The sequence below is a fragment of the Octopus sinensis genome, linkage group LG4, assembly GCF_006345805.1.
Source record: "Octopus sinensis linkage group LG4, ASM634580v1, whole genome shotgun sequence".
Taxonomy (NCBI): domain Eukaryota; kingdom Metazoa; phylum Mollusca; class Cephalopoda; order Octopoda; family Octopodidae; genus Octopus; species Octopus sinensis.
In genome coordinates, this window is record NC_043000.1 from 12,518,812 (window position 1) to 12,533,670 (window position 14,859).

The window sequence follows — 14,859 nt, forward strand, 5'->3', positions numbered from 1 at the left end:
AATATCTCCTCACATATTAACAAACAGACCAAAATAGCCACAAATATCATCGAAACAATGACGATGATGACAACCACCACCACCACCACCACCACCACCACCACCACCACCACCACCACCACCACCACCACCATAAACACTACTTCCACCACCACGACCACTACCAACAACACATTCAGTCTAATGTATTGATTTCTAACATGAGCACAAAGGTCTCAATATTTTATATTTTTTGGGGAGGGTGGGGTGAGTGTGGGGGGGCAGTATAATCGATTATATCGATCCCCAGGATTTGACTGATACCTCACTGTTATATTCTGTCAGTTGGGTTTCAAACTGTAACCAATATGTCTTATGCGTTTTCGTATTGGAAATAGAAAAAGGAGAACAAATAATACTGTCGTAGGAATTCAGACCAGGCAAAAAGGGATTAGCATTTTTAAAGGATTTAGATTATGAAAAAGGATTTAGGTTTAGTTTTATCCCTAATGGTATTCTGAGTTGTAAGGCGGTGAGCTGGCAGAAACGTTAGCACACCGGGTGAAATGTGTAGCCGTATTTCGTCTGCCGTTACGTTCTGAGTTCAAATTCCACCGAGGTCGACTTTGCCTTTCATCCTTTCGAGGTCGATAAATTAAGTACCAGTTATGCACTGGGGTCGATGTAATAGACTTAATCCGTTTGTCTGCCCTTGTTTGTCTCCTCTGTGTTTAGCCCCTTGTGGGCAGTAAAGAAATAGGTATTTCATCTGCCGTTACGTTCTGAGTTCAAATTCCGCCGAGGTCGACTTTGCCTTTCATCCTTTCGGGGTCGATAAATTAAGTACCAGTTACGCACTGGCGGTCGATGTAATAGACTTAATCTGTTTGTCTGTCCTTGTTTGTCCCCTGTGTTTGTAGCCCCTTGTGGGAGTAAAGAAATAGATATTTCGTTTGTCTTTACGTTCTGAGTTCAAATTCCGCTGAGGTCGACTTTGCCTTTCATCCTTCGGGGTCGATAAATTAAGTACCAGTTACGCACTGGCGGTCGATGTAATAGACTTAATCTGTTTGTCTGTCCTTGTTTGTCCCCTGTGTTTGTAGCCCCTTGTGGGAAGTAAAGAAATAGATATTTCGTTTGTCTTTACGTTCTGAGTTCAAATTCCGCTGAGGTCGACTTTGCCTTTCATCCTTTCGGGGTCGATAAATTAAGTACCAGTTATGCACTTGGGTCGATGTAATAGACTTAATCTGTTTGTCTGTCCTTGTTTGTCCCCTCTGTGTTTAGCCCCTTGTGGGCAGTAAAGAAATAGGTATACTGAGTTGTTGAGGGGTTACAGCAATGTCCTGTAGTTAGTAGCTACACCACATCATCCCAAACAATTGTCCGATAGAATAAAGCAATACACGGTGTGCTTCCAAACTACAGCGAAACTCGATGTGTGAGGGATAATGCTGAGTATTTGATTGGATGTCTCCATCTCAAAAGACTGCCCGAGCAAGGCTGAACGAGGCTACTCTTAACAATAGCAATAACATGAAGCACACAATAACGAGTAAACACAACGACTTCCACCCATTACCACCTGTGATATGAAACATTTGTTTTTTTTTGTTTTTTAATACTAACTGTCCCACTCGATGAAATAACAAAACACTGCACCTCTCTGGCCATGTTTATAAATTCAGTTACAAACATTATCACCTACACGTGAAAGAAATTCAGACTGCTGCACTATTATATCAATACAGAAATAACAAAGCATGGGTGTACACACACACACACACACACAGAGTATTCTTTGCTTCTTGCCTAAAAATCAATAGTCTACCAATCAGCAAACAGTCGACCATATCTTATTGATCTCCAGCCCGTGTTCATTATCAGCAGATTCCAAGCCAAATCTATAGAAATCAAAAGATGCCAGCTTGACATATTTTTCCAATGAAGCTCTCCCACAGAAAAGCTGTTACACAATGTTGACTCGCTTTGATATTTCAGCTTTGATATCAGCCACAAGCTGTCTGCTTGATGAAACCCTAACAAGCAGTTATAGAGTTTATGGTCAGCTAACGCTTGCCTATGTACTGCCATGCCTCAGCTATCTGCAATCTATATGTATAATAATAAGTATGTATACGTCTGTTGTAAGGGAGAGGGGTAAATGTGGTAGTGGAGGGAATGGGTGAGGAAATGGCTATGGAACTCTCTAGAGTCTTTTTGCTGAGTGATCTTAAAATGTTCAGTCTCTTGTGCCGGGCTTCAATAGGTAATTGTCATTAAAAATTAGAAGCTTACTGTTTTTGGTATGTGTGCATGTGAGTGCATACTTCTGTGCGTGAGTATATATGAGTCGTTGTGCTTGTGCATGCGTGTGTATTCTACCGCAGAAGCATAAATGGATCAGCATGGATACTCACACTACACTCAAAGAGCCATTCAGGGAGCCACTACATGATCACTTGGTCTGCTAGACATAGCCACCAAATTTCCCTTAAGTTACATTCCAATGTTTCAAAAAAATAAAGGGAGCGCTGATTTGGATAAAAATAGTTCAAGACACTTTGTGTTGGAATAAAACCAGGGAATGGTCGAACTTGGAATGTCTGAGCAATTGGTCTGACTGATTATCTACACAGATCTGGGATGAAATAATTATCGTATTTGATGTATGAAAGATACACAGGTACATTACAAGCAACCCAATTTTAAAAGCACATATTCAGGAGAAAATGTTTTTAGGGCATCAAAGTTTATGGGAGGCCCAACTTTACATACAGGAACAGCAATGATTTTTTGAGAAATCCATCATCATCATCATCACCATCACCATCATCGTTTAACATCCGCTTTCCATGCTGGCATGGTTTGGACGATTTGACTGAGGACTGGCGAACCAGATGGCTGCACCAGGCTCCAATCTGATCTGGCAGAGTTTCTACAGCTGGATGCCCTTCCTAATGCCAACAACTCCAAGAGTATATATATATATATATATATATACACACATACACACACATATGTATTGCAGGTGCAGGCAGGCACGTGAGATTAAGAAGTTTGATTGGCAACCACACGATTCCAGGTTCAGTCTCACTGTGTACCACTTTGTGCAAGTGTCTTCTACTATAGTCCTGGGCCAACCAAAGCCCTGTGAGTGGATTTTGCAAATGAGAACTGTATGGAAGTGTGTATGTGTGTGCGCGTGCATGCATGCATGTGTGGAACAAAGAAAGAGTAATTAACATTTGAGTTTGTGGTGTACTCTTTATAGCTAATATATAGCTAGGGATAGATGAGAACCCAGTGCTTGCTGTGAACCCCATTGTCTCCAAGTTGCAAAAATTGGATCAGAATGGTTCAATTTCCACTTGAGGGTCACGAAAAAATATTTCAAGTCTAAACCAGCTGTTGTTTCCATAAACAGCAAAAACATGCCCTACCCTACATTATGGCTTACACATCAAGGATACTGTATCCATTACAAACATACACACACATGCATGCACACGCCATATGTCTACAGATTTGTTTACCTGATAGGTAACATAACACCAACAGACTACAAGAACTAACTAACTAACCCATAACAAACAAGAGAAACCTTTACATCAATGCTCGATTTCCCAAATTCACATCTCACCAACTTAAAAAAGAGAGGCATTTTAGATCAGTGTTTCTCAATCGGGGTCCATGTGACCTTTGGAGGTCCATATAAGATTTTGTTGTTAAAATCTATGAGCAACAAATTGGTTATACTTCCACACTACACAAAATATTTTAACAATTTTTAATACAATTCCTAATAAATATTTTAATTATAAAGATATAATAAGATTTTCATCATCATTGTTTAACGTCTGCTTTCAATGCTATCATGGGCTGGACAATTTGACTGAGGACTGGCAAACCAGATGGCTGCACCTGGCTCCAATCTGATCTGACAGACTTTCTACAGCTGGATGCCCTTCCTAACACTAACCACTCTGAGAGTGTAGTGGGTGCTTTTACATGCCAACCACATGGTTTCAGGTTCAGTTCCACAGGGCAGCATATTGGGCAACTGTCTTCTACTTTAGCCCCAAGCCTTCTGAGTAAATTTGGTAGATGGAGACTGAGAGGCCCATCAAATATATATATATATATCAAATTTAGAGACAAACCACTAGCTAGATATTCCATCAATAGTGAAAAGATATAATCTATAATAACCACATAGAAATTAATTAAATATCTGGTAATTATTATTCTAAAAATCTCATAACAAATCAAACGTTAAACTGACAATGTTAGATTGTAAGTTTAAAGTTTAAAATTTCTTTTAACGGTTTTCATCAATAAGATAAGTCATGTTTTTGCTTTACATTAATACTGTTAAATTTTATTAATTATTTACTGTAAATATACATATATTTATTGTTTTATTATAATATCTAAATTTACTTACGTTATTTTTTTGATCTGAAGAGTGGTTAAATATTTTAAAATTGAATTAATATTAAATTTAAAATTTTTTTAAAATTAAATTTTACTATTATTGATTTATATATTTAGTAATGAAACGTGCGTAGTCAATTTAACGTTTGATTTGTTATGAGATTTTTAGAATAATAATTATCAGATATTTCATTAATTTCTACGTGGTTATTATAGATTATATCTTTTCACTATTGATGGAATAACTACATAGCGGTTTGTCTATATAGACAATATATATAATATATTGTGAATTTTGATTTAGTGTGCTGAATTGAAATTTTGTTTTCCCTAACTATTAATAATATATATATATATATATATATATATAGGGGAGAATTCACAAAAAAAAAACAAAAGGCGAAGACAAGTGGTGTAGACAACAAACAGATGTATTAGTTTAATGCTTGGGATGTGAAAAAGTCTTGGCTGGTACTTAATTCATTGTCTTCAGATCGCCTGAAGGAGAATCACGCTCAGAGTTGCTGAAGCATGGAATAAACTGCCTGCGTCAGTTGTTGACTGCCATGACACTGCATCTTTTAAGGCCCTCATGCTTTCCGAAATCCGCCGAAACTACACCTGATTATATATACACTTTAGATGAGTTGTAGTGCACCTGAGCACTGTACACAATTATTATTATTATTATTTTATTATTATTATGTAGGAAGAAGGAAAAGACGAGTGAACAGAGTAAGAAGAAAAGACAAAAAGAGGACTAAGTTGATATTAGTGGTATTTGAACTCAGAATGTAAAGAACCAGAAGAAATGGCATTAGGTATTTTGCCCAGCACACTAGCACTTCTGCCAGAGTTTAATAATGGTTTCAAATTTTGGCACAAGACCAGTAATTTTGGGGGAGATGGTAGATCAATTACATTGACCTCGGACAGCACTTGATTAACCACTGAGCAAAATAAGCACATACTTAGGGAATCAAGGGAAGAGGGGCACCATTGAATGGTAAATGGTTTAAGATACTAAAAAATCACTTTAAACTTGCTAAAATAACATTTGAACTGGTTTATGTGATTGGAAATATAATTTTGAAGTATTCATAGTGAAGATTTGATCAAAGGCTTCTCAATTAAAAAAAAGTAGGAGAAAACTTTTCAAATATAAATAAAATGGAAGTATAGAAAAATAAATATTATTTTCCATTTTACTGTTAGTTTCATTTCATTTTGAAAAACAAAAAATTTTTTTATGGTTTATTATTGCTTATAATTGAAATTAAGTAGATATGGCGGAATGTAAATTACATATATATGGTTTTCCGGTGGCACGTAAAAAGCACCGTTCAAGCGTCATCGTTACCAGCATCACCTTACTGGCACTTGTGCCAGTAGCACGTGAAAAAACATTCAAGCGAGGTTGTTGCCAGTACTGTTGGACTGGCTCCTGTTCAGGTGGCATTTAAAAAACACCATTTGAGTGTGGCTTTTACTAATACCACCTGACTGGCCCTCGTGCCAGTGGCACGGAAAAGCACCCACTACACTCTCGGAGTGGTTGGCATTAGGAAGGGCATCCAGCTGTAGAAACTCTGCCAGATCAGGGTGGAGCCTGGTGCAGCCATCTAGTTCACCAGTCCTCAGTCAAATCGTCCAACCCATGCTAGCATGGAAAGCGGACATTAAACGATGATGATGATGATGATATGGTGGCACAAAAATCATTTAAATGCTTAGGGCTTTTATGGGTCTTAATCCAGCCATGACATCAGTAGTCAATTGGTGCTTATTTTATCTACCCTGAAAGGATGAAAGGTAAAGTCAACCTTGGCAGAATTTGAACTCAGATGGATGAATTGCTGCTAAGAATTTTGCTTAGTGTGGTAATGATTCTGCCAGAGTTTAATACCGACAATTATTTTGATAAATTCTTCATTATTTTGAAAATTAATCAAAGTGAAAATCGTGCATTTCCTTAGGAGTAATAAAAGAAGCAAAGATCATTGTGTCAGATGAGGCACCCTCTAAATGGTTGCTCTACTTATTAAACATAGCAGCCAAATCTCTCTCAAATCACAGTCTGCCATCATCATTCTCATATCATCTTCATCATCATTCTCACACCATCTTCATTATTGTCACATCATCTTCACCATTGTCCTCACATCATCATCATTTGATATCCACTTTTCCTTACTTGCATGGATCAGATGGAATTTAAAATGATGATGCAAAAATAATGATGATGATGAATGGGTTTGACAGGTTTGCTTGCTCTATAGTGTTCTCTTCTATAATGATGTTAAAACACCATTTCACCTAATCTGCCAGATCTGTCTCCTAGCTACTTTGTTCCAACACTTACTTCTGCAACTTCTAGCAGACATGTCTCCCTCCAGGAATTTAAAGCATCCAACTTATATTACATACATGTCTGTGCTATCACATAAACACATGCACACGAACACACACGTACACACACACACACACACATGCGTGCGCATGCACACACAGAGCTGAGCTCCCAAACAGACATCGGTCAACATCATCACTGCCCAGCCACTCAAGGGAGCAATATTGCCAGACACAGTCGAATAACACTGCAAATGGATATGAATTCCAGACAGCTGATGAGGAGGAATGTGAGACAGCATGGAATCTACCGGCAGCCATCACATGTGTATGTATGAATGAGAGTATGCATATGTATGTGTGTATAGTTGTATGTGTGAGTGTGTGTATGTATGTGATTGTACATGGCTGTATGTGTGTGTAGTTGTATGTGTGAGTGTGTGTATGTGTGATTGTACATGGCTGTATGTGTGTGTAGTTGTATGTATGTGTGTATGTAGGTGATCGTACATGGCTGTATGTGTGTGTGTGTGTGTATGTGATCATACATGGCTGTATGTGTGTGTAGTTGTATGTGTGAGTGTGTGTATGTATGTGATCGTACATGGCTGTATGTGTGTGTAGTTGTATGTGTGAGTGTGTGTATGTGTGATTGTACATGGCTGTATGTGTGTGTAGTTGTATGTATGTGTGTATGTAGGTGATCGTACATGGCTGTATGTGTGTGTGTGTGTGTATGTGATCATACATGGCTGTATGTGTGTGTAGGTGTATGTGTGTGTGTATGTATGTGATCGTACATGGCTGTATGTGTGTGTAGTTGTATGAGTGTGTGTGTGTATGTGATCATACATGGCTGTATGTGTGTGTAGTTGTGTGTGTGTGTGTGTATATGTATGTGATCGTACATGGCTGTATGTGTGTGTAGTTGTATGTGTGTGTGTGTGTGTGTGTGCCTCTTATAGTTGAGTGCAAAGTTGGAGTGAAGTATTAGAGTTCATTATCTAACTCTCACTCACACTCACTTTCTTTCAATTTCACCTATGTGTCTATCCATCTACATTACACATACACGACACACACATACATACACACACACATACATACACACACACATACATACACATACACATACATACACACACACATACATACACACACACATAAAAATACACATGTGCACACACACACACTAAAATACACATGCACATACACACACACACACACACCTCAGTACACATACACACAGAGATGTGCACGAGACACACACACACACAGACAACCCTAAGTACACATGCACACACAGATGTGCACAAGACACACACACACGCACCTCAGTACACATACACACACAGACGTGCGCGAGACACACACACACACACACTGTCTGTGTGTCAGTCTCTCAGAGTCGAGAAATGTATGATGGGGGGGGGTATAAAGCAGGGAGAGGCGATAGAATAACAACAGTAAGGGAAGGTTGACATCTCCAAACAGCAGCGGCGGCAGCGGCAACAGCAGCAGCAACACCATCAACAGCAGCTGCAGCCAGAATAACAGCAGCATCAGCATCAGCAGCAGTCACTGCATCAGTGAATGCAGCATCAAAAAACTGGCAATGTGTCGCAAATCTTCTCCATGCCTTTCGTCCTCCCTCCCCCTCCCCCCCACGACATGTCCACGAGCAGGATGCTGTAGTTTTCGTTCCGAAACTATTAGAAAGGTGGCGGTGGTGGTGTGGGAATGGGGTGGTGGAGGGGGTGGGTGTGTGTGTGTGCAAAGAATGTTAGAAGGTGACTGAAGAAACATAAATACACATAAAGTCAGAGGAAGAAATATAAAGACGAAAATAATAAAGGGGGAAGATGCTGGAATAATGATAATAATAATAATAATGATAATAATGATAATGATAATAGTAATAATAATAATAATGATAATAATAATAATGATAATGATAATAATGATAATAGTAATAATAATAATAATAATGATAATAATAATAATAATAATAATAATAATGATAATAATAATAGTAATAATAATAATAATGATAATAATAATAATGATAATGATAATAATAATAATGATAATAATAATAATAATAAGATAATAATAATAATGATAATAATAATAATAATAATAATGATAATAATAATAATAATAATGATAATAATAATAATGATAATGATAATAATAATAATGATAATAATAATAATGATAATAATAATAATGATAATGATAATAATGATAATAGTAATAATAATAATAATAATAATAATAATAATAATAATAATGATAATAATAATAATAATAATGATAATAGTAATAATAATAATAATAATGATAATAATAATAATAATGATAATAATAATAATGATAATAATAATGATAATAATAATAATAATAATGATAATAGTAATAATGATAATAATAATGATAATAATAATGATAATGATAATAATAATAATGATAATAATGATAACAGACAAGATGTCTGTAAGAATACGGAAGGGTGGATGGGAGGAAAGGAGGGAGGAAGAGAGACAAAGACAAACAGAGACAGACAGAAGGAAAACAAAGCAAAAGACAGAAGACACTAGGGAAAGTAATTAACGATGATGATGATGATGATGATGATGATGATGATGATGGCGGTGATGATGGCGGTGATGATGAGAAGAAGAAGAAGAAAAAAGAAGAAGAAGAGGGATGATGATGGTGGTGGTGGTGGCAGTGATGATGAGAAGAAGAAGAAGAAGGAGGATGATGATGGTGGTGGTGGTGATGGCGGTAGTGGCGGTGATGATGATGATGGTGGTGGTGGTGGTGGTGATGGCGGTAGTGGCGGTGATGATGATGATGGTGGTGGTGGTGGTGGCGGCGGTAGTGGCGGTGATGATGATGATGATGGTGGTGGTGGTGGTGGTGATGATGATGGTGATGATGATGATGGTGGTGGTGGTGATGGTGGTAATGGCGGTAATGATGATGATGATGGTGGTGGTGATGGCGGTGATGATGATGATGATGGTGATGGTGGTGGTGATGGCGGTAGTGGCGGTGATGATGATGATGATGGTGGTGGTGATGGCGGTAGTGGCGGTGATGATGATGATGGTGGTGGTGGTGGTGGTGATGGCGGTGGTGGTGGTGATGGCGGTAGTGGCGGTGATGATGATGATGGTGGTGGTGGTGGTGATGGCGGTAGTGGCGGTGATGATGATGATGATGGTGGTGGTGGTGGTGGCGGTAGTGGCGGTGATGATGATGATGATGAGGAGGAGGAGACCGATGAAGAAATGGATGGAAGGTGAGTATGTAGGCAAAAGGACAAGGCAACTGAGGAGAGTAAGAATGAGAAAGAAAGTGAATGAGGAGAAAAATAGGAGAGGAAGGAGGAGGTGTGAAGAGAAATCAGTTTGATTAAAAAGGAGACAAACGTCAGTAAAATCCAAACTAAATGTGATGAATAGCCATTTTGATAGGAAAGGAAGAATTTATTGATGTGTACTGGCTCATGTAGTGGAACATTCCATTACAGAACACACACATGCACACACACGCATATACATGTGTAAAGGGACAGGCATGGCTGTGTGGTTAAGAAGTTTGCTTTGCAACTGTGTAATATCAGGTTCAGTCCCACAATGCAGCGTCTTGGACAAATGTCCTTTTTTCAATATAACCTTGGGTTGACAAATTCCTTGTGTGTGAATTGAGGAAGACAGAAACTGAGCGGAAGCTTGATCTGTTGTGTGTGTGGGTGGTGGAGGTGGTGAATGTATGTATGCATGTGGCTGGGTGGTAAAGAAGTTTGCTTCAAAGCCACATAGTTCCAGGTTCAGTCCCACTGCGTGGCACCTTGGACAAGTGTCTTCTACTACAACCTCAGGCCAATCAAAGCCTTGTGAGTAGATGTGGTAGATGGAAACTGAAAGAAGCCTGTTGTGTGTATGTGCATATATATATATGTACTACGGATGGATGAGGAGAGATGTGTGAAGAAGTGCCACTCCCATACAGTTGATGGAAACCGGGGTAGAGGTAGACCCAGGAAGACATGTGATGAGGTGGTCAAGCATGACCTTCGAACGTTGGGCCTCACAGAGGCAATGACGAAAGACCGAGACCTCTGGGAGATATGCTGTGACTGCAAAGACCCAACAAATAACATGAGTTCATGGCTGTTTCCTGCACCAGCTTCACATAGAAGCCCCAGCCCATCCAAAGTACCTTGGATTGCAGGATGGCTTGCTGTGCTTAGCTTGGATCATAGGGCAACCTGCTCTGCTTGAGGAAACCTATTGAGTCAAGTACATCAACATCAAAAAATCAAATGGAAATTGTAGTTGTGATACGTGTGCCGGTGGCACATAAAGAGCACCATCCGATCGTGGCTGCTGCCCGCCTCCCTGGCACCTGTGCCGGTGGAACGTACAAAGCACCCACTACACTCACGGAGTGGTTGGTGTTAGGAAGGGCATCCAGTGGGAGAAACACTGCCAAATCAGACTGGAGCCTGGTGCAGCCTCCTGGTTTCCCAGACCCCGGTCGAACTGTCCAACCCATGCTAGCATGGAAAACAGACTTTAAAGGATGATGATGATGATACATGTACGTATGTATACATGCCTGTATATATTTATGTGTGTGTGTCTTTGTGTTTGTGTCCTCCCACCAACCATCGCTTGACAACTAATGTGGTTGGTAAGCAAGCTACTGACCACACACACCCACTCCTGTATATACACTGTTATTTATTTTTTTGTATGATGCAGAGTTTTCAGAATTGCATATGACTTTTGAAAATATGTTAAGAGACATTACTAGTTGCTTCTACATTAATAATTATTATTTCTACTGACTTAGTTAAAAAAAAAGGGATTAAAGACTTATGGACTATGACTATAGTATGTAATAATAAGCATGGAAAGTTAATGAGTTGAAATTATGAAGGTATCAAGAGAAGGTATTGTTATATGATATAATGAGTTATTGGCAGGAATTAACAGTATAAATGACAATGACTATTGTGTTAGGGAGTACATAATAGAGGGTTAAAAACCAGGGACAGAAATAGAGAAAAAATTATTATCCATTCAATCAGGTAGTGCTTCAGAAGGTACTTGTCAGAGTGGTGACAATTAATGAAGATCTCTGATTTGATAATTAGATAGTTTTCAGGTTTATTAAAGTTACTGAGTATAAGGTTCTTTCTAACTATGAATAACCTGTGGCCTTTTGTACCATTTCTGTATGGTCTGCATCCCAAATTCCAGATGTAATTGAATTGTTTTGTTGCATTTCTTGTTTTTATATTTCTAAAGGATAAAGTATGGCTGAAGTATCATTATTTAAATATACCTTCTATAATGCCTCCATAGAGTTTACAATGATTTTAAAATTTAATTTGGTGAATAACCCCTTCAGTATTGCATGATAGGCTAAGATGGCATATATTTGTATTTTTGTATGTACTACAGTTTATTTAATTGGTTGCTTTTTATTTTACCTATTAGTTGTACAGCTGTAACTCAGTTTGAGGTTAATTCTGTTGAATAATTTTCTATATTAGTGATTCATGAAGAAACATTTATTTATTAAGGCTAGAAAGGTTTTAGCAATACTAGACTTAATATCTAAGGTGAAAGAACACACAAACCAGTTAATTATGCAGGATCTCTTCTTACATTAGACATCAGGGTTAAGGGATCATATAAGTGATCATATTTTCAAATCTTTTAGCTTCTAGCACTATTGTAGCAAGAGACTACTTAGTCAAAGGTTTCATAATTGATGACCAGTTAGAAGTATCTACTTTTATTAGTAATCAGCTCCTAAGATGGTGAGCTGGCAGAATCATTAGCACACTGGACGAAATGCTTAGTGGTACTTCGCCTGTCACTTCGTTCTGAGTTCAAATTCTGCTGAGGTCAACTTTGCCTTTCATACTTTCAGGGTTGATTAGATAAGTACCAGTTACACACTGGGGTTGATGTAATTGGCTTAATCCCTTCCCCCAAATTTCAGGCCTTGTGCCTACCAGCTCCGGTATTCAATCCTCAGATGAGGAAATTTTGGTAAAAAAAAAGCTAAACTTGCTGTCTTCAATCTGGTTTTCATACTTATGGTCATGAATATTGGGCAATGGCCAAAAGAGTACAAATCATGAATACAAGCAGCCAAAAATGTAATTCCTCCAAAAGGCACTCTGAAGTCATGTTACTTCACAGAGTGGATGGCTCAGAAATCAAAGAGTTTTCCAGTCATGCTGTTGTTCCTCCACTTTGAGTGGTCACAGCTCCAGTACTCAATGTCACAGGAAATAACAGCAAGTCAGATTCTTCATGCCAAGCCAACCTACAGGAGTTCCTGGGGATAGACCAAAAATGAGATGGTTGGATAATATCTGTTGTCTTGGTTGGTCACGCTTGAGAATCCAGCTGCAAAATGTAATTATGGTTGCTTCTAATGAGACCCTGTAGAGGAGGTGCCTGAGGACTCTACTCCCACAACAGTTTCATGAATAGTGAGCAGAGAAAATGGCTGGCTGGCTAAATTATTAATCAGATTTTTGAAACTATGAGTGAGTGGTAGAAATCTCCATCAATGCGAGTTTTTCTTCAGGTCTGCAATATGATTTGTATTTCTCGAGTTGAAGGTAATGTCAATACTCTTTCTACTCTTTTACTTGTTTCAGTCATGTGACTGTGGCCATGCTGGAGCACTGCATTTAGTCGAACAAATCGACCCCAGGACTTATTCTTTGTAAGCCTAGTACTTATTCTATCAGTCTCTTTTGCCGAACAGCTAATGGGGACGTAAACACACCACCATCGGTTGTCAAGTGATGTTGGGAGGACAAACGCAGACACACAAACACACACACACATATATATACGACTGGCTTCTTTCAGTTTCCGTCTACCAAATCCACTCACAAGGCTTTGGTTGGCCCAAGGCTATAGTAGAAGACACATGCCCACAGTGCCATGCAATGGGACTGAACCCGGAACCATGTGGTTCATAAGCAAGCAACTCACCACACAGCCACTCCTACACTTGTTTAAAAATATTTTAATACATAGATTATTCAACAGAATTAACCTAAAACAGAGTTACAGCTGTACAACCAGCATGAAAAATAGTTATTTTTAGGCTGGAGTTATTGAGTTATTGTAGATGTTAATGAGTTCCTTTCTAAATGCATCTAATGCTAACATTATTGACATGCTGGAATATAGCCAACACATCATCTCTGCATAAACTTATTTCTATTGTGACGAATTTCACTTTAGCTGTATTTAAGATATATAAACCAATAAGACTGCATATCTCTGCGCTATCAAATAACCTCATAATGATGTCGAATGAACTCCACAGAATCTGATTTTTTAATCTAGGAAAAACCCTTGTCAATGAGCAAAATTTTCCAAGTATGCATGATCATATCTATATTATTGCTGTCATATTGTGATATATCTTAGTGAAGGGAAGGGGAAGAGGATATACATACATGGGAACACACAAGTATACATAAATATTCCTAATATACCCATGTGCAAACATACACACACACACACACTGATAAACATATTCACACACATATGCACATATAAATGTACACACGCTAGCCTTGGTACATTTAAATTCAGACACAGAAGTGCCTTTGATCTATTTTAAGCATTTAGGGTAGGGAAGTTAGATTCTCTACATTAGGTGGGGAAGTTGTCTTTAAGATCAGAAGGGCAGTAGGGTCCCATTACTGGAGGGTCAACTTTAGGATCTGCCAGCATATTTTTTTTTTTTAGATAGATTACTTTAACTATTGACACATTGCATCAGGGACTATATTCAGGGAATATGAAACTGCTTTTTACCGTTAGGGACCATGTTCAAGAAAAAGGATGGTACACATTAGGGGCCAATGTTAAGAACAAGGTTTCTTGCTGCTGTTGGTTCTATAAGCTAGGGACTATATTTAGAAGATGAACTAACATTCCTGTTGATTCTACATTTCAGAAGCCATCTTTAAGGGAAAAGTGTAGCTGCTGTTGGTTCTATGCCAGGAGGTATGCTTAGGAGAAAGACTAT

General features: G+C 38.3%; 1 protein-coding gene across 8 annotated transcripts in view; it reads right to left on the reverse strand.

Moving 5' to 3' along the window:
* The window catches only part of LOC115210955 (arf-GAP with SH3 domain, ANK repeat and PH domain-containing protein 1), a 340,392-nt gene that overhangs the window by 114,595 nt on the left and 210,938 nt on the right, over nt 1–14,859 (reverse strand). The window lies entirely within an intron of this gene.